Below are 27,487 nucleotides of genomic sequence, written 5' to 3' on the forward strand. Positions count from 1 at the left end.
CTCCAGTTCCACCACCACCATTAGCCCCCTGCGTTTTTTTAAGTGTGAAGAGAAATCTATGTGCTCTCTGAACTTCCCTGTCCCACTGCAACTGAGACTCCGGGAATGCCCCTCTAAGTAAGTTGATCACATAGCGCCTTGTGTCCTGCCCTTCCACACCCTCGGCCACACCCAAAATTCTGATGTTGTTCCGCCTTTGGCGGTTTTCAAAATCCTCCATTTTCCACTGGAGGTCCTCTGCCATCTTCTCTTGTGCCGCTTTAAAGTTCTGCCAATTACTATGGTCATCTTCGAGCTTGCTCGTACGCTCTTTCACCTCTGTGACTCTTCCCACCAAATCCTCGTACAGTTTGTTTGTCTTTCTTAATGAGGATTGTATTTTCTTAGCATCCTGTCTTGCTTTCCGACTCACGGCTCTAGCCTCTGCTTGCATCTGTTTCAGCGTGCTAAACAGAGTGTCAAAAGAAGCGGACTGTTTCAGTGTCCCAGTAGTGTCTTCCACCTGATACACCTGGGAAGTACCCGAGTAATCCCAAAACAGCCCCCTTTCGGGTTCTCCCAATCCGCCAGTCTGTAAGTTATTCAACTTTGACTTTAACTGTCTCTTTCGCAGGGTCGAATCCTTTGCTGTACCTATATCATCCCCCGAGGAATTGGTGTCTGTGAGCGATACTTCTTCTTCGTCGTCATCTTGCTCCTCTGAAAGCTCCTCGCTTGAGTGTGCTGAATCCAAATCTTCGTTGAGTGAAAAAAATCTCTCTCCTTCACCCGAGCCCACCTCGGCCTTTTCAGTTGCCTCCTCTCTAGGATTGTGTAATTTCTGTTTATTTATCTCTTTTTTCCCCCCCAGGCTAGCAGAGCTTCCCCAGGTAGCCAGGGATTTATTAGGGGGGGGGTTTTGGGGTTTTTGGAGTTTTTGGAGGCAAGTAATTCAGCCTCAAGTACCATAATGGCGCCCAACATATCTGTATCCTTATCCTTCTCCTTATTCCCCGTATCCCCCCTCTCACCGGGAGTTGTAAGTCCTAACTCAGCCTGCTCAATGCAAAAAGATCCTACTGGAGAGGCGAGGTCAACATTCAGTCCGATCTTCAATGCCTCCTGCTCGCATTCTCCTACGGGCTGCAGAGCCTGCTGCTGTTGATGTTGCTTAGCAGCAGGAGCGTCTGTAACTGACATGCCTCCCGCGTCTCCCGCGTCCTCGAGGACGCTCCCTGGGTCGCTGGTTCCGGATCTGTGACAGCCGACTCCGTTTGGCGTTCGATTGCCTGCTGATCCGTGATGTGCGGAAAATGCTTCTGCCAAGGTGGGTTGTCTTAGAGGGGTCTCTCTGGACTTAAGTTTAATTTTATTTTTGTCGCCTCTGTCAGTCTTTTCAGTACTCGCAGCATGTTTCAAGGGCGGCTTACTCCTAGCTTCGCCTGATTGACAGCCAGTTACCGTAGCTCCGAATGTATCGGTCTTTTCCCCTCTTCGTGTTTCAGTCGTCTTTCTATTCGGATGCAGCATCGCCTTCCGAATCGCCCCTGGTTCTTTAATGCTAGCATCCTGGGTGGTTGCTTCAATTTGATCCTTTGAAGGGTGATTGCAAATCTCTGTTTGCTCCCTCGTCTTCGCCTTTTCTTTCGTTTTGTCATTCTTAGCGGGCCGGGGCGGCATTCTGCCCGACTGTATGTACCGTGCCTTTATACAGTCCACGACCCTGGCGAATCTTCCCCAACTTTCTTTCAGCCAGTCTAGTTCTGCCGTTATATAATATTTGATGTCCGCGATGAGTGAAGGCATCAGTAGATGCGTTTACAGTCTGGTTACTCTAACCATGTTAACGCCGAAAGGAGAGTAATAATCCGGAGCCTGCTAACTTCATTTCGGATAGGAGAGAGGTCGTATGCGACCGCTTAGTACAGCTCACTCGCGGCCATCTTGCCAAAAGCTTTCTTTAGTATTCCCATTGCTGAAGAGAGTAGAGATATTTTTGGCTTCTCTCTTGGAGGCCGAAGCTTCCGATTAAAGCGCGCACCTCAAGGCTATTGTGAAAGCCCCTCTATTTACAGTCAAGTTTTAAAATGTCATCTTGATGCTTTTTCTTTACCATCTGGTGCTGCTCTCATTCAATACATGGATGAATTGTTAATCGCTGCTGATTCAGAGGATATTTGCAAAAATGTGACTGTTGCATTACTACGTTACTTGTTTGATCTGAATCACAAGGTTTCACCTTCCAAACTACAATATGTTCGTCGAGAGGTTATCTATTTGGGTCATCTCCTATCAAAGGAGGGACGGCAGTTAACCCCAGAACGCATCCAAGCTATTGCGCAAATGTCTGTGCCATCCACACAAAGAGAGGTACGTGCCTTCCTAGGTATTACTTCTTATTGTATACAGTGGATCCCTAACTTTTCTCTATTGGCCAAACCTTTGTTGGCACTTACTCTGAAAGATACGCCTCAGCCCCTTCCATGGACTGACGAATGTCAGAAGAGTTTCACTGACTTACGTGCTGCGCTATGCTCTGCTCCTGTATTGGGTACCCCCGATTACAGTAAACCTTTCATGCTCTATGTCCATGAGAGAGAGGGTTGTGCATTGTCGGTTTTAACACAGCGTTTTGGAGACAAACAGCGACAATGTGCATATTTTTCGGCTACGTTAGATCCAGTAGCCAAAGCATTGCCTAGTTGCCTTAAAGCAACAGCAGCAGCAGCAATTTCTATTCGACAGTCTGCTGGAGTAGTGTTAGATAACACACTTATTGTTATGGTGCCGCATGCAGTGGATACCTTACTAAACCGAACAAAAACACAGCATCTTACCAGTGCTCGTTTGTCTGGATATGAACTGACACTTTTGGCTAGTCATGTGCACATCAAACGATGTAACACTTTGAATCCAGCTACTTTGTTGCCTCTTCCAGAAGAGAAAGGTGTTCAAGAGTGACATGATTGTTTACTCCGTACTGAGGAAGAGACAAAAGGAAGAATTGACTTGAAAAGATAAGCCGCTAGAAAATCCGGATGGAATACTATGGGTAGATGGTTCTTGTTTCAAGCTTCCTAATGGAGATACAGTTTCAGCCTATGCTGTTACTACTTTACATACAGTTGTGGAAACAGCTCGTATCGGACACAATTCAGCCCAGGCAGCTGAACTGATAGCTTTAACGAGAGCATGTGTGTTATCCAAAGGAAAAAGAGTGAACGTGTACACCGATAGCCAATATGCCTTTGGTGTAGCATTCAATTTTGGGCGTCTTTGGAAAGAGAGGGGATTCCTTACTTCACATGGCACTAAAATACAGCATGGACAGTTAGTGACTGATCTTCTTGAGTCACTTGCTTTGCCTGCTTAGATAGCGATTGTGAAGTGTAGTGCACACAAGAAGATTACAGACGATGTTGGTCGAGGAAATGCATTTGCAGATGAAGTAGCTAAAAAGACAGCGAGAGATGCTACAAGTCGAATGTATGTTGCGGGTCCTGCGAATTGGGTCAGAGAGAGAGGATACAGTAGAAAGTGTAAGGTCGATTCAGGAAGAGGCTACAGAGAAAGAATTGAGCAAGTGGAAAGAAAGTACAGGAATGTTAGACGAGATGGGATGTTGGATGGAATTATCCGAACACCAACGTTGGCTGTTACCAGATGCCTATGTACTCCCAGTAGTTACTATGGCTCATGGTCCAGCCCATTTAAGTGCGAAGGGAATATGCAAGCTTCTGGCTCCAGTATGGCAAAATGAGGGAATTCCAAAGTGTGCATACAATGTAGTGAAACATTGTATTATTTGTTTGATGTAAAATCCAGGAAAGGGAACCCCAACACCAGCAGGTCACTTTGCTCCTCCAACATATCCATTTGAGGTGTTGCAAATCGATTACATTCGCATGCAAAGATGCAACAACCTCAAATATGTTTTGGTGGTAGTATGCACCTTTTCTAGGTGGATAGAAGCATACCCTCTAAAAGACAATACAGCCTTATCCACAGACAAAGTTCTACTAAAAGAATTCTTCCCCAGATTTGGTTTGCCGCGCATTGTCTGGAGTGACAATGGGAGCGAATTTGTGGGTCAAGTCATGCAGAAAGTTTGTGCAGGTCTTGGTATCAAGCAAAAGTTCCATGCGGCAAACCATCCACAGTCAGCGGGTTTAGTAGAATGTTACAATGGTACAATTAAACTTAAAATAGCAAAAATACAGGCTAGTACAGGACTTAATTGGCCCGATGCTTTACCATTGGCTCTTCTATCCACCAGAACTGCTGTACACTCTCGTTTGAGACTTAGCCCTTACGAAGTGGTTTTTGGGCGCCCAGCTAATATATGGGGAGTCTCTCGCCCTAAGATATACTCAGACTTGCCATATCCAATATTGATTAATTACTTGCATGACCTTACGACTAAATTGCATGTTCTCCATCAACAGGTTCAGAGTGCTTTGCCAGAGGCTTCCACAGACCCAGGTCATTCCATCCAACCACGTGACTGGGTGTGCGTAAAGAATTTCCAAAGAACGAAAAATTTGGAGCCCAGGTGGAAGGAGCCCCGGTTGGTCCTTTTAACCACGAGAACAGCAGTAATAGTCGAATGAAAGAAAAATTGGATTCACGGCGTGCATTGTAAGAAAGTGCCTTTGCCTCTGCCTTTCGATCAATGGGTGCGAAAGGGCATTAGTGACTCTGAGAGTGAGAAGATTTAAAGATTTGTACCTTTTAGTGATGCACGCCTGAATGGAACATTGTCTGAGAAAGAGGACGACGACATTCTTCTGGAAGCGATAACACCACATCGTCGCTTGAATACGACAAATCCACGAACATTGTTCCAAGACCAAACTGTACCTGATAAAGAACACTATAACCTAAGACCTAGACTAAAGAACACTTAAGATTTTCTCTCTCCTATGTAGTATTCTATCCCGTTTAAAGGGTCACGGTAGGAGTCTTCGTTGCGAACTGAGTAGTGGCAATAGGCCTGCAGGACTTGCTGTGTCATAGGACAGCAGACAATCGTGACCAAGTGATTGAGGAAGGATGTATGATGTTACAACGCATGCTTTTACAACGCATGCTGTTACAACAAAATTTTTACAACGCAAATGCAGTGACAACGCAAGTCTTTACAACGCAAGTCTTTACATCGACTTGCACTAGATGGCGTGCTAACATTAAAAAAGTGTAATTTACTATTCTAACTCCAGTCCACGTAACAGTAGGGAAGGTGTTTGGATAGTAAACTACACTATTTTTAATGTTAGCACGCCATCTAGTGCAAGTCGATGTAAAGACTTGCGTTGTAATGGCATGCGTTGTCAATGCATTTGCGTTGTAACAGTTTAGTTGTAAGGGCAGTGCGTTGTAAAAGTTGCTTTGTAAAGGTTGTTCCCCTTGAGGAAGATTGCCGTGAGCATCCATTTAGAAAGATGGAAACTACATTAGGCGAAAGAGAGAGAAAGAACAAGATGAGAAAAGAATCCTGTAGATCAATGTACAGTCGTTTTAATATAACTTTGTATATTATCATATTATTGTGTATTTTATTGGCATGTATAAGTTGGATTGTTTATGCTATAGAGCAAAAAGTTGTCCCTCCTTCTATCTCTTCTTCCTCTACTGTCTCTCCACATCTATTTCATACACTTCCCAAACATAAACTTATTAGACAAACTGAATATTATAATAATTCATTTGTTCAGTTATTACATCAACACCAATTAGTGATCAATACAACTGACTGTTGGGTGTGTGGACTTATGCCACATACCACAGAAAAAGGAATGCCGTATTTAGTTCTTCCATTCTCTTATGAAGGTTCTGCTTGGGCTTATTTTGTTATCTTCTCCAACGCTTATCAAAGCAAATTCAGACGACCCGTTAGTTCATATATTGGTGGTCCGGATTTCAGCCATAGTTCATTAATAAAGGGAATGGTAGCTATGGCTAAAATCATGGAAAATAGTAAAATTTCCATTGATGAAAGAAAAGCGTACACTAACTGGAACGTCACCCATTATGTCACTAGCCTTAGTGATAAGGTTAAACGAGGAAAATCTCCACCGATTTGGATTATTCCTCATCAGGGAAATTTCCATCTGCAAATAAATAGTCAGTCTACTGACACCGTACAAAGAAACAACTGTTCCCACACATATGTCTACTCCTCTCAAAACTCGCCGCCTCTAGTACCATCTCAAGGCACGTATTTTATCTGCCACAACAGGGCTTACACCTGGTTACCAACTGATTTCTCTGGTATCTGTTATATTGCTTTTCTCCTTCCCCCAACATACACTGCTTCTGCAAATCATCATCTCAATCGATATGGCAAAGGAATTATTGATTCCAAGGACACAGCAGGACAAGAGGGAGGAGATTTCCTCAAAGGATTTCTTCCTTTTTGGGGTCCAATGGCCAACAGCAGAGATATAAGGCAACTGGTTTGTGTCGTGGAAACCACTATAGACATCACTGTAGGAGCCTTAAGTAATATCACGGCAGAACTACAGGCGGATCGTCTTATGACTTTACAAAACCGAGTTGCCTTAGACTTTGTTCTTGCGGACCGTGGTGGAGTGTGCTAATTGATCGGGTCAAGTTGCTGTATTTTCATACCTGATGATGCTCCGACAGTATACCAAGTTACATATAATCTCTGAGTCGATTCATCAGGACGAAGGAGATTGGTCATTATTGGAGTGGTTTTGGGGACTACTGTCCAAATGGGGTTGGAAGGTATTGACATTCCTTGGAGTAGTTTTGGCCATCATTTTCTCTTGTTGCCTTTGTATACACTGTGGTCCCGTCATCTGCGACCTTTGTGCTACTATATGCATCCCGGACTCTAAGATACAAAGAACAGAGAATATTAGAATGATGGTACAGCAACAGCTCGATGACCTCATGGCCATCGACATTGACTCAGATTAACGTGAGTCTTTGTATCTTGCAAAAGGAGGGGCTGAGGAACTTCGATTTGCGATCACGATCGTATCGACCCGCCATTTTGTGTTCCACCGCCATTTTGTGTTGCCCTCACTCAGGCAGCAAGGCGAACAAAGTCTTTTCTGCTTTTTCTGCAGCTTCGTGTCAAAATAAGCCTTCTGCCTCTATTTACAAAGCTGATGTTAGGACTGGCCGAGTACACTAATCCCCGTCTGGTTTTCCTAATCCCTGTTTCAACTATCTGTTGGTTCACACTATTCTCTTCTGACTTTATCTTATTGCTTGGCCTTTACTCTTCTCTGCTCGTATTCTCTCGTTTCACAACTGTCCTCTAAAACATACAAACATGTCTCGCCACCTGCAAGTCAGTTACAAACCCGTTGATTAATTAACTTGTGGGGAGGGGTGACAAACACAGTTGGAGGAGAGGTCTCTTCGAGTTACTTGATACTTTGTTTTCAAACCTTTCCCATTGGTTCTGTTCTGTTTTCCAACTTCTCGCATTGGCTCTTCTTGTATGTTTTAGGTGTGTTCTTGGTTAATGTATATGTCACCTATGTACTATATAAGATTGTGCGCCACGGAGTGAAGTGGCAGTCTCCTGAGAACATACCGTGTGTACTTCTAGGACAACTGTACTAGCTGCAGCTAATAAATCCGATCTTTTACGCCTGACAGAGTGTCCCGTGTCTCTGTGTAGCTGAGCAGGAGAACCCCGGAGATTAAGGCGTACCCTGCGCCGCCAGGCCCATAAGGTTCTGGTTCTTCAGCTTGGCAGTTCGGGCTGGACTGTTCCCAAGAGGCACAGGGTCAGACTGATTTGCATATGGCCATGTCTGAACTGGGGTGGCAGAGTGGGCTAAAGAACGGTGATGGATCAAACCCAGATCTGTTGATTGGGTGTGAGTGTTTGATTGGTTCTGATGCTCTGTCCATCACCACCCCCTTTTGTACCTATTCTTCTCACGCAGCACAGCATTTGCGGCTGCTGCACTGTGCTGCATAAGATACTGGTAAATCTGACCCAGAGTGTCCAACCAAGGTACTAAAAGCAATAACCGCAAGATGGGCCAACGCAAACAATACATTGTTCCGAGTAAGGGAGAAGCAACTAGGCCTTAATCAATTTAAAAAAAACTCAGCCTATCAGCAACACCAGAGAACAATAGGTGAGTCTGAATAGAACATTTACTTTATGGGTAAAATCCATAATACAATTAATAGGATGAGAACAGTCCAAAGTAAAAGTAAACAGACATTTACAACAATTAAAAATGCAAAAGAAAAACGGTGACCTAGTATTTAAGTCACCTTTCCCCCAAAAAATATAAAAGGCTTCAATGAGTAAATATTTTAAAAAGCTTTCAGCAATTAATAACAGTTCCACTCAAATAAGCAAGCTAACAACATTCAGTCAGATTTACTTTCAAACAAAGAGTCAACTGACTTAGGCAAAAGTATCTCACAACAGTACATTTGAATGCCTGCATGTGTAAATGACGCAGAATAATCAATAGGATCCAATATTCAAATAAATGTTACACGTTCTTGTTGGATGTAATGCTGAGTATACCCTGTCTACCCATGTTCGAACCTCCTCCCAGCTTCCAATCACACAGCCACAACAGATGCACAATAGGGCAAACATAAAGACACAACCTCAATGATCACAATTTTGGTATTCACAAGTCGCACTTCAGATATTTTGCTCAAACAGTGTTTGTGTTTCATTTCTCCTCAGAATTTGCACTCAAAAAGGAAGTTTATTAGGAAAACAAGTGATACAGTACAATATATTATGAAGGATGCAAAGAAAAACAGGAAAGGAAAAAGAAAAGGAGAACGTATAAAATAAAAATATCATGTAAACATGTCTAGGTTGGAATGAGAAAGCAATAAAATATCAATATAACAATAAAACAATGCATTGCATATAAAAACCGTATAGCAGCATAACAATAGCATAAATATAACAATATATTATAAAATATAATTATCCTAAGATATGGAATATCATGGAGGATGAGCAACTTCTTGTTGAGTAGGAGAAAAAGAGCATTTAGCACTGAAGTCAATGAACGATGTAACAGGTGACCATAAATGTAAGCGCTTCATAGCTAGATGAATAGGATGAACAAACGCTGTGTCCAATCTGTGATGATAACATACTGCATACCACCAAGCTTGGAAAGATAAGTTCGTACAATATTTCCAATTCTTAGTGATCTGTTGAAAGGCAATTGCCAACAATAAGTCCACAATCTTTGTATCCAGAATTGTTGTAGCATGGCACATATAGCACCACATCAATCCCAAAACAGCCGACATGCAGACCTTACTGCTGAACTTGGGCCCCTTCCAGGTTTCCACAGTGTAAAATAAAAGAGAGGGCAGGATCCACAGATGCTTGACTAAGTTTCAAGTTTAATTTTATTTGCTTAGTTAATTAAAACCATTACAATACAATGTATTCATCACCACAAAACCATTAATTAGCACTCATTAAAATTCATCTTTCATGTTTCTAAAACATACAAGTTTATCTATTAAAATTCAGATTCTTATAATTAAAAAGACTTAATATGTCCAGGTGCAATAATCGATGGCAGATTAGGACTGGCAATAAAAAAAGTTAGTGCAAAGGGGTTTTACAAACTCTGTCTTTGCATGGCCCCACTAAGGAGGAAGGGTTTTTTAAAAGTGCTTTGAAGTGTTTGGTCTACTTCACAGTAAATATCCTACTACTTTCTAGGATCTATAGCCTTGATTATTTTCTCCGCACTCCTGATGAATTTGAACCAGCACACAATTGAGTGTTAGGTCGCCGGATTGAAACACACGAGCGCGGTCTCTCTGCAGGTTCTTATCCCTCTCTTGATGAAATCCTTGTGTAGTTTTTTCAGGCATTTATATAGGGAGGCTTTGCAGAGGCACAGCATGTGAATGATGTCCTCAGGTGCTTAACCGCAAAGCCTGCATTGTTCCCCGTAGTCTTTTCTTCCCTGTGGTGGGTAGTATGCTACTACTGGCAACATCCCTAGTCTGATATTTAGAAATTGCTCCTTTGTCTAGATGATATAAGTTTTTGCTGAGTAGCTTTGAGGGGACAACTTCTTATAGTTGCAAAGAGTTAACCATCCATGTCTCCCCCTTGCCAAAGCCGTCTTGTCCTCTAAAAGAGATATTGCTTTGGTGTTTTTCAGCTCATTCCGGCTCAGATTCTGGGCCCACGCAGCTGAGAGATCCAAAGTGGCAAGTGATCTTTGTAAATAAGTCCCCATGGGTGGTCTATCCCTCCCCTGTATATCCAGCCAAAGATGGTGACACATAAGCCCTGTCAAGATGCTTAACTAACTATTAGCCTGACTTATCACAGAGCTTCTAGCTAGAATGTAGCATCACAGTGCTTGGAGTGTCACAAATCAATGATGAACGACAGACTATAACACTGTCCACTTATAGCATCTTGAGATCCCACTGTTGCGCTATCATTGTTGCAACATGCCACAACACACATGTCTTAAAGCTAAATGCATGCAATAAGACATCACTCACTCATCAAGTTATTCATATATTTTGTTAGGAATTTATATATCATTCCTACACAATAACATTATAAATCACATTGTCACACTCAACTTGTAGTGCATGACTTTAAAATTATATGTAAATTTATATTACCTACACTCACGTTCATAATTATACATATTTGCTCATACATGTATTTACAGCTTCCATTTGAATTTAATTTTTATACTACTCAAGAATTTTTCCTAATCTACACACATACAATTCTCGCTTCATTTTCTATCAGACCTGCTTAATCCACTTCCATATGTAGGTGGAATACTACATAGCAGAGACTGAGATTTCTGCGTGAGGATTGCCCCAAATTTAGCTGTGGCCCATGAAGGTAAGAGCAGTGGGGCCAGGTGGGGGATTTTGACAGACGATGACGAGTGAAAATTAATTATTTATTTAATTTTCTCTCTTGGTCATCTGTCAAAATCCCCCCGCCCCACCACTCTTACCTGCATGGGCTGCTGCTGTCCAAATTTCTTCCAGGATGTATCAGAGATCATCAAGAGGGAGCCTTCAATAATTACGCTTAGCTTTATGGAGGGCTTGAAACCTAGCTGAGCAATGCAGTGCATAGAGAAATATAGAATGGCTTGCTGTCTGCTGCAGTGCATGCAGTAGATGTCCACACAAGATGAGTTAGGGACATTGCACATGATGGATCTAAGAACATCATGACCATCCCGCCACACACACATAAAGACCCTAGGAGATTGTAAATCTACTTACATCTAGATCTAAGCATACACATTAGTGTAATGCTCCACATTTTGATATTCACTATTTCCAAGTGGAGATTTCTACCATGATGCACATGTACATGTTTCTAACACTTTAAGTAGTGGGTGGAGCCTCCTATGATTTTATTTATGACTGAAAATGTTACTACACATAGCTTTATGACCGTCTTTTACATTCTGCCTAATTGGGAGCATTTACTCTACTGGAGCCATCTACCATGGGGATGGAATCCTCTGAATGGAAAGGAATAAGCAAATAGTGTACAAATGACCCACATCACACACACATTACATCCATTCCATTAATAACACATAAATGCAAACTGCACAATAGTGTCTTTTCTTTTCTCCTTGGACTACATGACCTTGCAACTAACAGGAAATACATTTGACCTCCACGATGCAGACTACAATACTCAAGAAGAAGAGAAAATTCCACTGAGCAGAAGACAAACCTTGAGGGTAAATATTTAGTAAAACACTACAAACAACTACATGGTCTGCAACCATTTGCCCTCCATGGAGCAAAGAAGGTATCCTTGCAGTAGGAGGTCATGGACTTTGTACATGCATTAGGGGAAGAAACATGTATTATAGGGGACATTGGGAAGAAATAGCAGGGTGAACGGATGTGGGTGAAGGAGTAGTTCTTCAGGATTTAAAGTCCCAAAAATGATTCCTGGAGAGGCACCAGGATCCAGTCTCCATATCACCCACTCTAAAGGAATGGGTCCTCTACACAATGAAACCACACCTGCTATGTGGCCTTCCAGTTGCAGAGGCTCCAGACATAAAGTCAGAACTAAATTCCTTTTTATGCCAAATGTTAGCCTACTCCACTCCCACTCATAAAACTCCATTCTTACCCCAATCTTATCATGCAGCCAGACTTCACATATATAACTCTCAAGCACACCTCCTCTAAGTCTGATATTAATTATATTTATTTCCTTTTATTCTTACTTCCTCCCTTAGCGTCACCATTGCAAGTAAGTTGGTTGCCACATCTGTGGCAGGAGTACTCCCAATATAGTAGGAAAACAAACGGGGCCTGTCTTCAAAGGCAACCCTCCAAAATATAAAGATATGTTTCTATGTTATAAATGTCACAAACACACTATAGGGGATTTCTTTTATTTGTGTTTCAATTTGATGAACTACATATCTCAACTATAACTTATATTGTTATGTTTTTGGCACTATTATGCTCATTAACCTCTTGTTTTAATCTAATTTTAGGGCCTGTCTTTGTCCTGCCACCACCTTTAATTTTGCTCTTAGATCAGAAACAAAGCCAGGACTAGCTTGACAAAATACATAAATGGTAGAGACTGCTGAGAATACCACCATTTTCTGTTAGGATTTTGGTCAAGCTTACCTCTCTTTGTGAGTAACAGGATTGATGTATATCTGCTGACCCACATCTCTATATCCAACCATGTTCCCATTTTATTGTCAGTGATGTCCTTTGTCACATTTCTTATTACCATTTGGCATTCTAGTGGCAACACAGTAATATTAATATCCAGGAGAGGACCATGTGTGTTTATAATGCTTTGTACTCAACACATCACCTTATCATGAGCTTGTGTGACTTTGGATATCTTATTCCCCTATCTATGCTTCTCTTGTTAGCTACAGTAAGACAACAGTCACGTCTGTCAACCAGGTATGTTTGTCACCATCCAACATCTAATCCCATTGCATCTTTTGTATGTTATTTCAAGTGATAGTTTTAAATATGTTTACATTCTGTGGTTTATTGCTAATTTTTCATGTACATATCTGCATTTACATAATTTGTGGCAAACTCCACTGTTATCATTTGATTAATAACTTTATAACTAATGTTTCACTTCTCGCCAGCTTCTGGATTTGGGGATAACTTATTACCATCACCTTCAATGACACCAGTTTAGCAGTGGACAGCATAGAGTCCATCCACAAAGAAAGAATCAATGACTGATGAGGGTTAGTTAAGAATGTATCTTTGTCATAATTACATGCAAGGATCAATCCTTACCTTCATATGGTTATTTATGGTCTTATGTTAATAAATAAAGTATAACTTCTTTCAGAAATGTATGGTGAAACAAGTCTGCTGATGTATTGATCACACAATTAATTTAACTTTTATAAGCTCCTCCTATGTGTATTGGGGACAGTGAGACTGACAATACTGCTGTACTACCCACAAGCAGAGGTTGGTGGGTAGCCCTGGTGATAAGGAATTCTATAGAACAAGAAGAGGAGGAGCAGTGGATGGTTAAGGAAGAGGAAGAGGATAATTACGATGAGGACCTTTTATTCCCAATGCAGAAACCATCAGCAAGACCACTTCACACCAGTCCAGCACTCTTGTCCCAAGGTTTCGTCTAAGAATTGCTAGTCCCCGCCACCAGCTAAGCAGTTACAGCTTATTGTCTTGGTCACCTAAGGCACACCTCCACACAGCTCTCAACTATTCGTACCTAGGTTGAGTCTCTTACACATTTTTCCATGTAGGTACCTCTCTCTCACCAATCCCCTCTCTGCAACCTACCAGATGGAAAACATCTCCATGATTAACAAGTTGCTAACTATATTCGACAGCCAAGCATGTTTATTGGAGGGGTTATTGACTTGTTTCCAGTCCAGGGAAGACATGGCTTGGCAGTTTGGCCATTTCTGAACTAGGGTGGCGGAGTGAGCTAAAGAATGATGATGGATTAAACCCAAATCAGGTGACTGGGGGTGAGTGCTTGCAATGTTCAACACTCAGCCCATCATCCCCTTTGGTGTTGCTATGTTTGCCCTAAGTTGGCAGGGTATGCCCAGACGTGGGTCCCTTGCTCACTTTGCCACTGGATGCAAGGTAGCCTGGCTGATGATGGCTGATTAGCCAGACACCGGTCCCAGGATGCTTGTTTTCGGTCCAGGGAAGACATGGCTTGGCAGTTCAGGCTGGACTGTTCCCATGAGGCATAGGGTCAGACTGATTTGAATATGGCCATGTCTGGACTGGGGTGGTGGAGTGAGCTAAAGAATGATGATGGATAAAACCCATATCAGTTGACTGGGGGTGAGTGCTTGCAATGTTCAACACTCCGTCCATCATCCCCTTTGATTTTGCTATGATGTCCAATACGTCCATCTCAGGAGGCAAAGTGCTGTTTCTGATGCGATGGGATACACTGATTTTACTCCTGCAACCGGGTTGATGCGTCGGAATCCATGTTGCAAGTGTTTGGGTCACTTCAAGTGTGCCAAGCACAAGAGCAGGGGTAGAGATTTTGATTTCCCTGAGTCTCAAGCAAATGGAAGCAAGCCAACAAGAACTTGGATATCACTTGGAGTGAAGGCAGAGTCCAGCTCTCCTTCAGCTGAATCAGAGCGCAGGGCAACACATGAGAAAAGCAGGCTTTCTGAAGCTGTAGTTGAAAGATGAGTCCTTTTCATAGAGGTGCAGTTCAAGATTTAGAGGTGACTGATTTTAGGGGGTCAGAGACCCAGAACCTATACCCAAATGTGCCTTTGAAGTGGGGTGGTGACCTCACAGCAGCTCTCTGAAGTGCACCGGTTCCCCTTTCAGTCCAGTCATGTCTGCCAGGTTATCTATGGGGGAGAAATTAGCCCTATGTGTGGGGACAGGACACTACAATTTCAAGTGAAGTGTTAGCCCCTCCCTTCCTTCCTGAGCAGGCAAGGCCACCAGAATGCAGATGTATATCAATGGGTACTCAGACACACCTATCCTTTATGTGTTGTGGGTATCTAGAGGGAATGCTCAAAGTATAGCTGTCACCCATGCAAGATCTTTACTGGACACAGAAGCAGTAAGTACAGAGACATGTTCACTTTCTAAAAATGGAATTTCTAAAATAATAATGTTAAATCCAACTTCACCAGTAAGTAGGATTTATCAATACCATTCCAAACATACGAAACATGAAAAAGCCTATACTCTCTGATCAGGAATTACAGCTTAAAAGAGCATTGAGGTATTTCCAATGCCAACCTATGGGAGGAGTAGAAGAAAACAAAATAACTGTTTGTCAATAAAGGGCATGCAAAACATAAAAGTACATGTCCTACCTTTATTATCATAGCACTTTGCCCTTAGGGCTACCTAGGGCCTACCTTAGGGATGACTCATATGTAAGATAAGTGTAGTTTAAGGTTTGGCAAGTAGTTGTAAATGCCAAGTTGAAGTGGCAGTAAACTGAACACACAGACACTACAGCGACAGGCCTGAAACTGGTTTGAAAGGCTACTTCTGTGGTTGGCATAATCAGTGCCGCAGGCCACTAATAGTATTTAACTTAGAGGCCCTGGAGATATTTCTACCACCTTACAAGGGACTTATAAGTAAATTAAATATGCCAATTAGGTATACTCCAATTACATATGTTTAGTGAAGAAACCCATTCGCTTTAGCAATGATTAGCAGTGGTAAAGTGTTCAAATTCCTAAGGCCAACAATAGATTCAGCAAAATGTGGAGGCCAAAAGCAAAAAGATTGGGGACAGACCACCCTAAGGCTTGCAAGTCTAACACGATCAAATTCTGTTTTGGCAAAGGGATATTATCTTAATTATATCATGGGTATGTTTTTTTAATTACGAGGCTACTATTGACTATAGCTTGTAGAAATACAGAAGAAATAAGACACCTCGAAAACTGGAATCCAGAGTAGGTGCTAATTATTACAGTTTAATAACTAGAATAATTTATGGCCTTCAGGAAGCAGCTTGGCCATGAAACTTGTGTTTGCTGTGAATGTAATCAGTGTAAATATTTGGTGCGGATGTAACCACTAAGAATAAAAATATAAATACTTTTGAAAACTGGCTTAGTTTATGAACTTCAAGATTAATAAAATTGACTTTTTAACCGAAAGCAAACATTACTAAGACCATATGATTCTTTTTCCCTTTCGAACATTCTATATATTTTGTTAATCACCATTCATCATAGACAAGACGATGTCCAACTACATAAATGCTGCAAACAATCTAGTGACCATGTGAAAAACTATTCAACTAGTCAATCCTGTACGTACATACCCTGTCCTCTGTTCTGTGCTCCAACATGGGAACATGGATGTGGCCATGGTGCCATATTGATAGTACTATCTTGCACATAACTTCTGCAGATTGCAGCAGCACCCTCCACGCCTCACTGTCAAAATATCTGAAATGTGACCTAAGGATACCAAATATGCATCCACTGAAGGCTTGTGTAGGTGAGTGTGTATGCACTTTTGCACCTCTGTTGAGGTAATGTTGTCGAACATCAAAAAGGTTTTGAAGAGATGGGGAAAGAGACCTTCCCGACATCACCTGTGACAAAAAAATTGATTTCTTATAATGACTTTACATTCTAAATAAAGTACATCATGTGTACATACATGAAGTAAATGCTAGGATAATGTAATCTATTATGCTGAAGGGAGTAATCCTTGAGTGTGTTTGAAAGGCCCATCTCCAGAAACATGTGGATCCCAGTGTGAGATGTTATATAACGTAACTATGAGCCACAGCACAAAACCCCAGCAAACGGCAGGCATGCAAAGAGGTGAGTAATGACATATATAGATAGCTCGCAGGAGTTTCCAACTTGCTCATGTTTTTGCCCAACAATTTGGTCCCATTTACTTTAGGACATGAATGTTGTGTGATCTGCCTGAAGTGGCATAGAATATGTTTCATGAGATGGACCTTTTGCATGACCGACACCGACTGGTTGTACATTGTACTGACATTGACACCGCTGGAACTGTAATCTCAGGCATCTTCCCCGACGCCTGGAAGTGGGCTGAGGTCAAGCCCGTCCTCAAGAAACCTTCGCCTGACCCGACGGACCTGAAATACTAGTGGCCCATCTCTCTCCTTCCCTTTGGAGCCAAAGTCACTGAGAAATTCATCAAAGCACAACTGACCACCTTCATCGAACAGAACGCCATCCTCGACTCCTCCCAGTCCAGATTCCACAGCAGCCACAGCATAAGACCGCCCTCCTCATCACCACCCACGACACCTGCATGCTACTTGACCAGGGACACACCGTGGCTCTCATCCTGCTAGACCTCTCCGTAGCCTTCAACACTGTTTCCCACCGCACTCTTGCAGCCCGACTCCACGACGCTGACATACAGGGCTCCGCCCTCAACTGGATCCACTCCTTTCTCCCTGGCAGAACCCAAAGGTTTAGACTCCCACCCTTCCTCTCCGAACCCACAGAGATCAACTGCGGAGTACCCCAAGGATCATTGCTCAGCCCCACACTCTTCAACATCTATATGGCCCCCCTTGCCACCATCGTCAGAAAGCATGGGCTCAGCATAGTATCCTAGCTCATCCTGTCCCTCACGAAGAACCTCGAAGACACCAGACTCAGCATTAGGGAAGGAATGAATGACGTTGCAGCCTGGATGAGCAACAGCTGCTTAAAACTGAACTTGGAGAAGACAGAGTTCCTGGCCCTTGGACCCTTCCCCACCGCTTGAGACAGCTCCTGGTGGCCCTCTGCCCTCAAAAACCCACCCACCCCGATGGACCACGCCTGCAATCTCAGCATCATTTTAGACTCCCGCCACACCATCTCTCACCAGATCACTGCCGTTGTCTCAACCTGTTTCAACTCCGTCTGTGTCCTCCGCAAGACCTTCAAGTGGATCCCCCCGAAGCCAGAAAGACTGTCACCCACACACTCATTATTAGCAGACTGAACTACGGAAACGCCCTCTATGCTGGAATCAACCAATCCCTGCTACACAAACTTGAGACCATTCAGAACACCACAGCCAGACTCGTCCTTGGCACCCCACAACATGAGCATATGACCCAACACCTGCGAGACCTCCTTTGGCTCCCGGTCGAGAAGAGAATAACTTTCAAGCTACTCACCCACGACTACAAATCCCTCCACAACATCAGACCCAAATAACTCAACAAAAGAATCTCTTTCCACGCACCCAAAAGAAACCTCCGCTCCACCGACCTCGCCCAGGCAGCTACGCTTGGCATCTGTAGAACCAGGGCTGGGGAAAGAGCCTTCTTCTACATCACAGTCAAAGCCTGGAATGATCTCCCAGTCAACATCAGACGCTCCCCTACTCTGCACACCTTCAGGAAGAACCTCAAGACCTTGCTTTTCGGCTGACCTGGAGCTGCACCCCCCCAGGGCCTTGAGACCCTCACGGGTGAGTAGCGCACTTTAAAAGCCCCTGATTGATTGATTGATTGAGTCTGAAGTGAGTAGCAAATACCCTGCTTTTGAAAAACCTATTTCATTTTCTCTTGATTTTCTCTCATGCAGATGTCATTGTTAGTAGTTCTGGTGATATTCATGCCCATGAGTAAGGGTACGTTTATATGTCCTGAATGCTTCATTTTCATTGAGTCAGTAGTCCCAATTATTCTTAGTTTTACAGTGGCAAAAAATATATCATTCTTTGCTGTCATGGCTTATTTAGCCATTATTCTCTATTCACCTTCAATATTCTCGCTCCATATGTTTTCTTGCGGCTACTCGTCCTTTAAATAAAAGTTAATCGACTGTTTATTCCAAAACACAATTTTGTCAGCGTATGCTAAAACAACGTGTACTGTATATTTTTTTCTAAAATCAACTGTATTATAATATCACAATGTGAGGAAAATGTAATCGGGATACTTTTAAGTTGGCAATATCACCTGCATCAGAGTAGTTTGCATACACAGAACAATAGCTTGCCAAGATCTAATCGAAAAGTAAATGAAGTACCTTTTGTTTCCCTAGCAAACTAATTGGTACTTAGGCAAGTGAAAAATGTAAACATGCTGACATAAGTCTATGACCTCTCAAAGCTAATCAGTGGAATTAAATTTCACAATATTGCCAGAATTTCTCTAAACCACCTTAACACTCTTATAGTAAATGGAAACTCTCTATAAAGATAGACCATCTCCATTGCTTACATAAACATTACACAATTTCAAATGTTACCAAATATGTGCCAGTTTTGAAGGAATGCTTCAAGCCTTTCTCTTTACAGCAGTGATGGTAAATAATTTGTGTGTGTTGGGCAAACAGGATTACAACCTAAGTTTGACTATAGATGGAGTTTTTATTTCTCACGAAAAATAAATTCTTTTTCCTGTCGGCTCATCCTCATGGAACCTTTGTATTTTGATTACACTTTCCTCAATTATGTGATCCCCATTTTTACAATCCAGCCCACAGATGCGTGTTTGCAGGGGGAATCACAATTACTGGTAGCACCAAGGTGAGTCACACCTGGTAATTGGAATGTGTGATAAAGTCCGCACCGACCGCGCCTACAGATACAAAAACCTACAAAAATATAACAACAAAAATAAATCAGGTGAATACCCAGAAGTACTGACTTTGGTGATAAAAACACCAATATTTCCACCATTTTTAGGGGAAAACTTGAATGGGTATTATTTATAGAACCCCAAAAATTCCGATCTTTGGTTAATGACATGACGTGTATTTGTTAAGCACACATTCACCCCGACCGGGCTTTCTTGGCACTGAATAACAGATTTGCGACCTCAGATGGATGAAAGGCTGAGTAGACCTGCGGGGATTTTAACCTGTGACCATGAAATTGAACACAGGCCCCTGTAGTGGGTGCATTAGTCCACTGGGCCACCGGCTTCCATTAATTTGATTTTAGCAGAAGTAATAACCTGCATACCCCTCAGGGGCACTAATTTTTGGTGCCTTTGACACCAATTTAATGAACAGTGCATTCACCAAACAACACGTCACATCCCTCTGTTCCAAGTCAGTGTATTTGGTTGATGCCAATGGTTAGAATTGTTTGGAAATTTATGTGTTAATTTACAAGTTTAGTAAATGTATTAAGCACTGTGGTTTACCTTTCCTTCGCTTTAGAGCACTGTGTGAATGCTTGAATTAGAGAAGTTGATTGTGGAATACAATCAAGGCAAATTTAATTGCTTAGTATGTAGGTGTTTCCTAAACTTCTTACTGTTCAATTCTGTCTGCAAGAACAAATCAACATGTCTAGGATATGCCTCCGTATATCAGCAATGCGAGGGCGCTACATTTAATCAGGGGCCAGTCACTGAATGCAGATACCTAGGCATCATGTAGTCAGATGCCAGTTTGTTCAGCTGAACTGGCACTGGCGTAATAAAACTTGAGGGGGCCCCCCTGCAATGAACATGGAGGCCCCCCCTCTATACTTACTCAGGAGCTCTCATGCCAGAGTACTGTGCTGAGGGGCCCCCTGAAGTTTGGGGGCCCCCCTGCACTGCGGTGGCTGCGGGGGCCTTTGTCACGCCACTGTGCTCTGGTCCTATGCCTGATAGGTTTTGGGAGCAGTACAAAGGACTTTTCTGTATGAACCATGTGTCAACCAGGAGTTGGTGGAGGACTAAGAACTGGTGTTACGTCAATGCATTTTCAACGGTTTAAATCATATTACAACAGCCTATATTTGTAGCATTTGGTACTGGCAAGCACCTTGTCCGAACCGCTTGAGGATTATTCTGGAACAGTGTGGCAATCTTTCAAAGTGTATAAAACTGGAGGTCGATATCCTTGACGGCTGCATTGACTTTGGTATAGACTGAAGATTTAGAGTCTAATAGAACGTCCCCAATCTTAGTTTCATTGAGGTAGATGTTAGAAATCCTGGTTTCTAGACCGATTGAAAAACAGTCAGTGAGACTCTGCTCTCCCAAAATAAGAATCTTAGTGTTGGCTCTGTTCAAGCACAGCTAAGTCTGTTTACATCAAGTAAACCCTGTGGTCCAGGCAAGTGGTGAGGCTGTCCTGGTCCCTAGTATGATTTGCACATTATTGTGGTGTCTGGTATCATACAAACGTGATTCACACACCGGTAGATTGTAAGCCAGAGAGACTGTTTAATGCACCTCATCCATCAGCTTACAATGTCGCCAACTTCCACTTTCAGAACCCAGGGTGGAATCATCATAGTAAGAGTGGAATACTCATGGTGGAGTGCTCCACCTCAGACTCACACTATGTCATTATCCCACCATTCTCCCCCTTTTCAAACCTTTTTTTCCTGAACAAACACAGGATTAACTATTTTATAATCATGCTACCACAGACTCTTATTCCAACAGGACCAATTCTATTCAAATACAGCATTTTTAAACATTGGCATTTAAACTCCACATATATAGTCCTGGATATATTTTGGAACTGATTAACTTCTCTATTTCTTTTTGTACTCCTTCTTGAATATTAAGACGAATCCTCTGCAACTTTGCTGTAACTGGTTGTGTACCAACCCTCATTTTGATGCAATGCTTATAACCCTTTAGACATCCCAACTCATTTCGGAACAACCCTTCAATGTTTGTCCACAACTGCACCATTTCATCTCATATTTCCTTCACATGAACTTGTGGCTCCGCATTTGGATTCAATGTCACATTCAATAAATGCTGATGTGACCAGCCCAAAATCTATCACCTAACTTTGGAACATAAACCTTACCAGCCACAATTCTACTCCCAAATTCAATGCAAGCCCTAAAATAGCCCCACATATCAATTGGTATTCCCCCACATCCGCCAAGTGAAATCTCCATTTTACACAACTGTACTTTCTCCTTAACATGCATGTCAAACATATCCCTTGAAATCATTGTGAGATGAGAACAGGAGTTAAACTTCATTCTCACCTTCAATCAACACATCATGCATTGGATGCTCAATCTTAGAACCACCAACTTGAAAATCAGTTTCTTTTATCTCTTGTTGAATCTCTTTCTTCACTTTACTCCTACAGAACTTAGAGAAATGGCCTTTTTTACCACATCTATAACTTGTGATTTGCATAGCAGGACAAATTGTAGCATTAGCTTTATGCCCCACTCTCCCACATCTAAAACATGTGACTTTGTTTTTATGAGTGTTTTTGTTATCAGACATACTCTCAGTTTTTGGTTTAACGTGAAATATTACATCTTCTACCTTACTAGACTCTGCTTTTATCTCACTCTTGTTATTTCTGAATGTATCTGCACATTTTACCATATGTTCAAACCTTTTTGCAAACTGCAATAACTTATGCCAACAGTGACTCACCCTTCACCCAAAGTTCTTCTCTTAGCTTATCATTATAATCCAGGAATACAAATTGATCCTTAATTCTTTCCTCTGTTGACCCTGCAGATTTGCATGTAGCAGCCAACTTGCACAAAACTGTTACAAAACCTTCTACAGATTCCTCTTTGCTCTGTTCTCTCAACCCAAAGTAATACTGTTCCATAATCATACTAACCCCTGGATGATAGTGTCTGTCCAAATTAAATATGCAAATTTCATTTAATGACCTTTGGTCTGCCGCACCTAACTCTGGAAGATTTTTGAATATTTCCTGTTACTCACCTCTTACACAATGTAACAGTAATTAATGTTTACGTTCCTCACTTAAGTTTGTACCACACACCCTTGGTAATTCACAAATATTTTTTCCACTCCTGCCATTTTACTATTGGTTCACCTGGAGTGCCTAAAAAAACCGAGGGTGGAGTGACATTCTGCATGGCTTTTCTGTTTTATCGAAAAACCCGAAAAATTCAAAGTTTTTTGCTTCTGACCTCAGAATAGATTATTATCCATGACTCTTGAAAAACAGAATGAGTTCTTATACAATTTTACTCATAGCAACGAATATACCCAAAAACGTGTTCTGAAAATGACTAACAGTACTATTACAGAAAGTTTACCCAAAAAATAAATATAGGTTTGTGCTCCAATAGCACACTCCTATATAAAAGTGAACCACCCCAGTCCTGTGTGAATGCTTGAATTAGAGAAGTTGATTGTGGAATACAATCAAGGCAAATTTAATTGCTTAGTATGTAGGTGTTTCCTAAACTTCTTACTGTTCAATTCTGTCAAAACTGCAGCTGCACCTTCGGCTGCCACCACACACCAGCCACACCCACCACATGACCAACAAATACCAGACCCGACCGCCTCAACTGCACTGCTCAACACGCAATCCCTCCACAACCACGCTGTGGAGATCTGAGACATGCTTTACTCCGTTGACCTCGACATCGCCTTCCTCACAGAAACCTGGATGAACTCCGTCTCCGCCCTTGACATCGCCACTGCCATCCCAGACAGCTACGAGGTCATTTATGCATCATCAAACTGGGGGGAGGCATCGCCTTTGTACACAAAAGCACCCTCCACCTCACCACCCTCACATAAGACCACCTGTCCATCATGGAGCATCTCCACTTCCAGGTCCAGATGAACACGAACACCACCCTCATCTACAGACCCACTGGACCCTGCCCACTCTCAAAAAGACCTCACCCCCTGCTGGAGAACCTAGCCACCGTCAGACTCAAACAACTGGTCACCTCCACACCGCACTCAGCAGGACACACGCTTGACCACCATCTTCTGTGCCATCATCAACGTCACTTTCAGCCACACAACCGAGCTCCTGTGGACTGACCATCGCTGCTTCCACTTCTCCTTCACCAAACCCATTGTACACCACCACGCCCACCACTACCCTCGCAGAAGTTGGAACAAGGTCACCTCAGCAAACCCCTCCATCAAGATCCATGGGTGCTAATACCTCAGCACGCAACCTCCACCAATGGCTCTCCATCTGCACCGACACTCTGGCTCCCCTGAAGAAAGCCCCAGGCAAACGACACCCCATGAAAGCCAGCTAGTTCTCTCCAGCCCTACCTGAGTCCAAGCGCATCTGTAGATGGCTCGAGAAGAGATGGACGAGCAGCAAGACCCCAGAAGACCACTCAACCTTCAAGACTGCTGTCGCAGCTCACCATACACCACCACGTCATTAGAACAAAAAAGAAAGCAACCCTAAAAGAAAGGATCAACACCATTGAACTCAACAGTAATGAACTTTTCACCTTGGTAAAAGAATTTGCCAGACCCATCACAGAGACAGCAGACATCCCACCCTGCCAAGACCTCTGCAACAACCTCAGCACCTTCTTCCACTGCAAGATTAAGGAGATATACAACAGCTTCAACAACCTCAACACCTAAGACCCTCCCACCCCACCAGCAACCATTGCACCCAATGACACCAGACCCCAACAGACCCAACTCACCTGGACTCCCCTCACCGTTGATGACACTCTCAAGATCATGAAGAACATCCAAACTGGAGTACCCTCAGACACCTGCCTACACCACATCTTCAACAGAGCCGGCACCATCATCGCTCCGAACTCTGCTGCACCATTAGCTCCACCACCATTTCAGAAGACTGGAAATGAGCAAAGATCAACCCCTTGCTGAAGAAATCATCTGCCGACCCATCAGACCTCAAGAACTTCAGACCACTCTCTACCTCCCTTCCCAGACAAGGTAATCGAAAAGGCCATCAACGCCCAACTCTCTGAGTTCACCGAAGCGAACCACATCCTGGACCTCTTCCAATCTGGATTCTGAAGCAGCCACAGCACAGAGACTGCACTCCTCGCCACCACAGATGGTGTCTGCAACCTCCTCGACCAAGGCGAAACAGCAGCCCTCATTCTCCTGGACCTCGTATGCATTTGATACCGTCTCTCACTGGACCCTATGCACAAGACTCCACGGCGCCAAAATCCCTGAAATGGATCGGCTCCTTCCTCACCGGACATACACAGAAATTTAGACTACAGCAGTTCCACTCTGAACCCAGAGAGATCAGCTGTGGAGTGCCTCAGGGCTCCTCCCTGAGCCCTACTCTCTTCAACATCTACATGGCCCCGCTCGCGGCCATGGTCAGGAACCACAGACTGAACATCATTTCCTATGCTGGCGACAGCCAGCTGCTTCTCTCCCTCACCAACAAACCACAGTTTCCAAGAGCAACTTCCACGACTGGATGAAGGCTGTTGCCACTTGGATGAAGAACAGCTGCCTCAAGCTCACCTCAAAGAAGACCAAAGTCCTCATCATGGGCTCCAACCCCTCTGCCTGGGATGACTCCTGGTAGCATCAGAACTTGGAAACCCCCCCACAGACCATGCACAAATCCTCAGCATCATCCTGGACTCCTCGCTCAACATGAGCTGCCAAATAAGCGCTGTCTCATGATCCTGTTTCTACACTCTAAGCCTGCTCCAAAAGATTTTCTAGTGGATCGCCACTGATTCCAGAAAGAAGGTCACCTATGCGCTCATCAGCAGCAGAATCGACTATGGAAACACACGCTACGCTGACATCACCCAGAAACTCCTCAAGAAACTACAAAACATTTAGAACGCCTCGCCAGACTTATCCTCAACATACCCGCCACATCACCAGCCACCTGAGAGACCTCCACTGGCTCCTAATCAGCACAAGAGTCACCTTCAAGTTTCTCACACATGCCTACAAAGCCTACATGACCCTGGACATGCGTATCTTAACTAATGACTCGCATTCCATGCACCCACCAGAAACCTCCGCTCTGCCCAACTGGCCTTGGCTACTGTCCCATGTATCTGCAAGATCATGGCTGGAAGAAGATCCTTCTCCTACCTGGCAGAAAAGACCTGGAACACCCTCCCTCTCTACCTCAGACAATCACCATCACTGCCTCAACTCAGGAAGGACCTCCAGACCTGGCTCTTCAACTGAACCTAAGCACCTTCGACAGACCAGCAGTTCTCCCCCGCCAGTGCCCAGAAACCGTTACGGAGAGTAGTCGCGCTCTACAAGCCACCTGATTGATTGATTACACATCACAGATCTTTTGCTTGTACTTAATGCTACTAAAAGGGCCCTTCTCATAGTGTAAAATCACATGAGTCGGAGGTGAAATCCTGCTTGGATATTTCTAATGCAATTTCTCAATTCAATTTTTATTAAGATTTAGATCTACTATGAGATCCACATAATTAATAATACACAATAATACAATCAATACAACTTTAAAAATATTTTAAAAAATGCAAGCATTTTAAAGCACTCCATTTCACTCGCTGGATTAAGAATAAAAGGCGTCATTCACCAAAGAAACCACATATGTTACATACAGAGGTTTCAATAAGTGACAGTGATTAAAGTGCAGAGAGGGATAAACAAATAACACATGGCTTAGGTTTTGGTCGAGGCCTTACAGAGATCACATTATCTAGCCTCATAATGTAATCATTTCCATGCATTAATAACCATATTTCATGGTACAACTTTCATCTGCAACGATAGAATAAAATTGCAAACTCCGTGTTCTAAATTCCAAGCTAAATAAGGTTGCGGTTGTGCTTCAATATCTGTAGTGACAATGATGTCCATCTTCTTTTTCCCCAAACAAAATAATATATCATTACCTTTGAACCACTCCTAACACTGTGCTTCAAATAATTTTTACGTTGGATGGGGGACATTTCCTCTATTGCGAGTTTATTCAATTTAAAGTGCATGAGTGCTTAATTAAATTTTTTGAAAAGAGTAGAAACCTTCATATTCTGGGCCAGGACATATGTACTTAAAAGACCTCTTAAAGTATTCTTTGTACTGTGTAGAAGCAGATAGAGAGCAGTGAGAGTTGTGGGCAACCCCATTATAAAACTGCTCGACAGACCATTTTTTAGGGGAATAGCTTCCAGTTGAGTCAACTTATTTACAGTACTTTTTTTCTAAAGATTTTATAACCATTTTGTGCAAACATTTCCAGTGTTCTCTAAGTATGACTTCTATGTCATATAATATTGTGGGTGGTCTTCTGCACTGTATACAGACAATTGATACTTAAAGTGCTTTCGACCAGTGACCCTGTATAAAGATAGAAGTGCATTAACGTGAGTCAGTGCTTTGCTGGAGAGATGGAAGATGTGCTCTTTGTTTGAGAGATTGATGGAAAAGATTTTTCCTAAATAACAATATGTATCAAACGTTTCCATCTTCTCACTCCCTACAAACCATTTGTTTCACTTAATCGTTTTGCTACTCTTGACCCAACACGTGTTTACTTTAATTTTTTTGTATTTAATTTAATTTACAAGTTATTATTAGTAGTATATTTTTGCAGACAATTCAGGATTTTGCAAAGCTTTATGGTCAGGTCCATAAGCACTATGGGGCAGGTTTACAAGCCCCTTGCGCCACTTTTGCGTTATTTTTCCCATGTTAAAAGTGACGCAAAAGTGGCGCAAGGGGTTTGTAAATCTGCCCCTATATTGTCATCATGGAGTAATGAAGAAATATCCTGATGACCTAACTTCGTTGCATCCCCTTCCAGTTTGTTCAATGCAGCAAGGAGAT

The sequence above is a fragment of the Triturus cristatus genome, chromosome 11 (genome assembly GCF_964204655.1).
Source record: "Triturus cristatus chromosome 11, aTriCri1.1, whole genome shotgun sequence".
In the NCBI taxonomy this organism is placed as follows: Eukaryota; Metazoa; Chordata; class Amphibia; order Caudata; family Salamandridae; genus Triturus; species Triturus cristatus.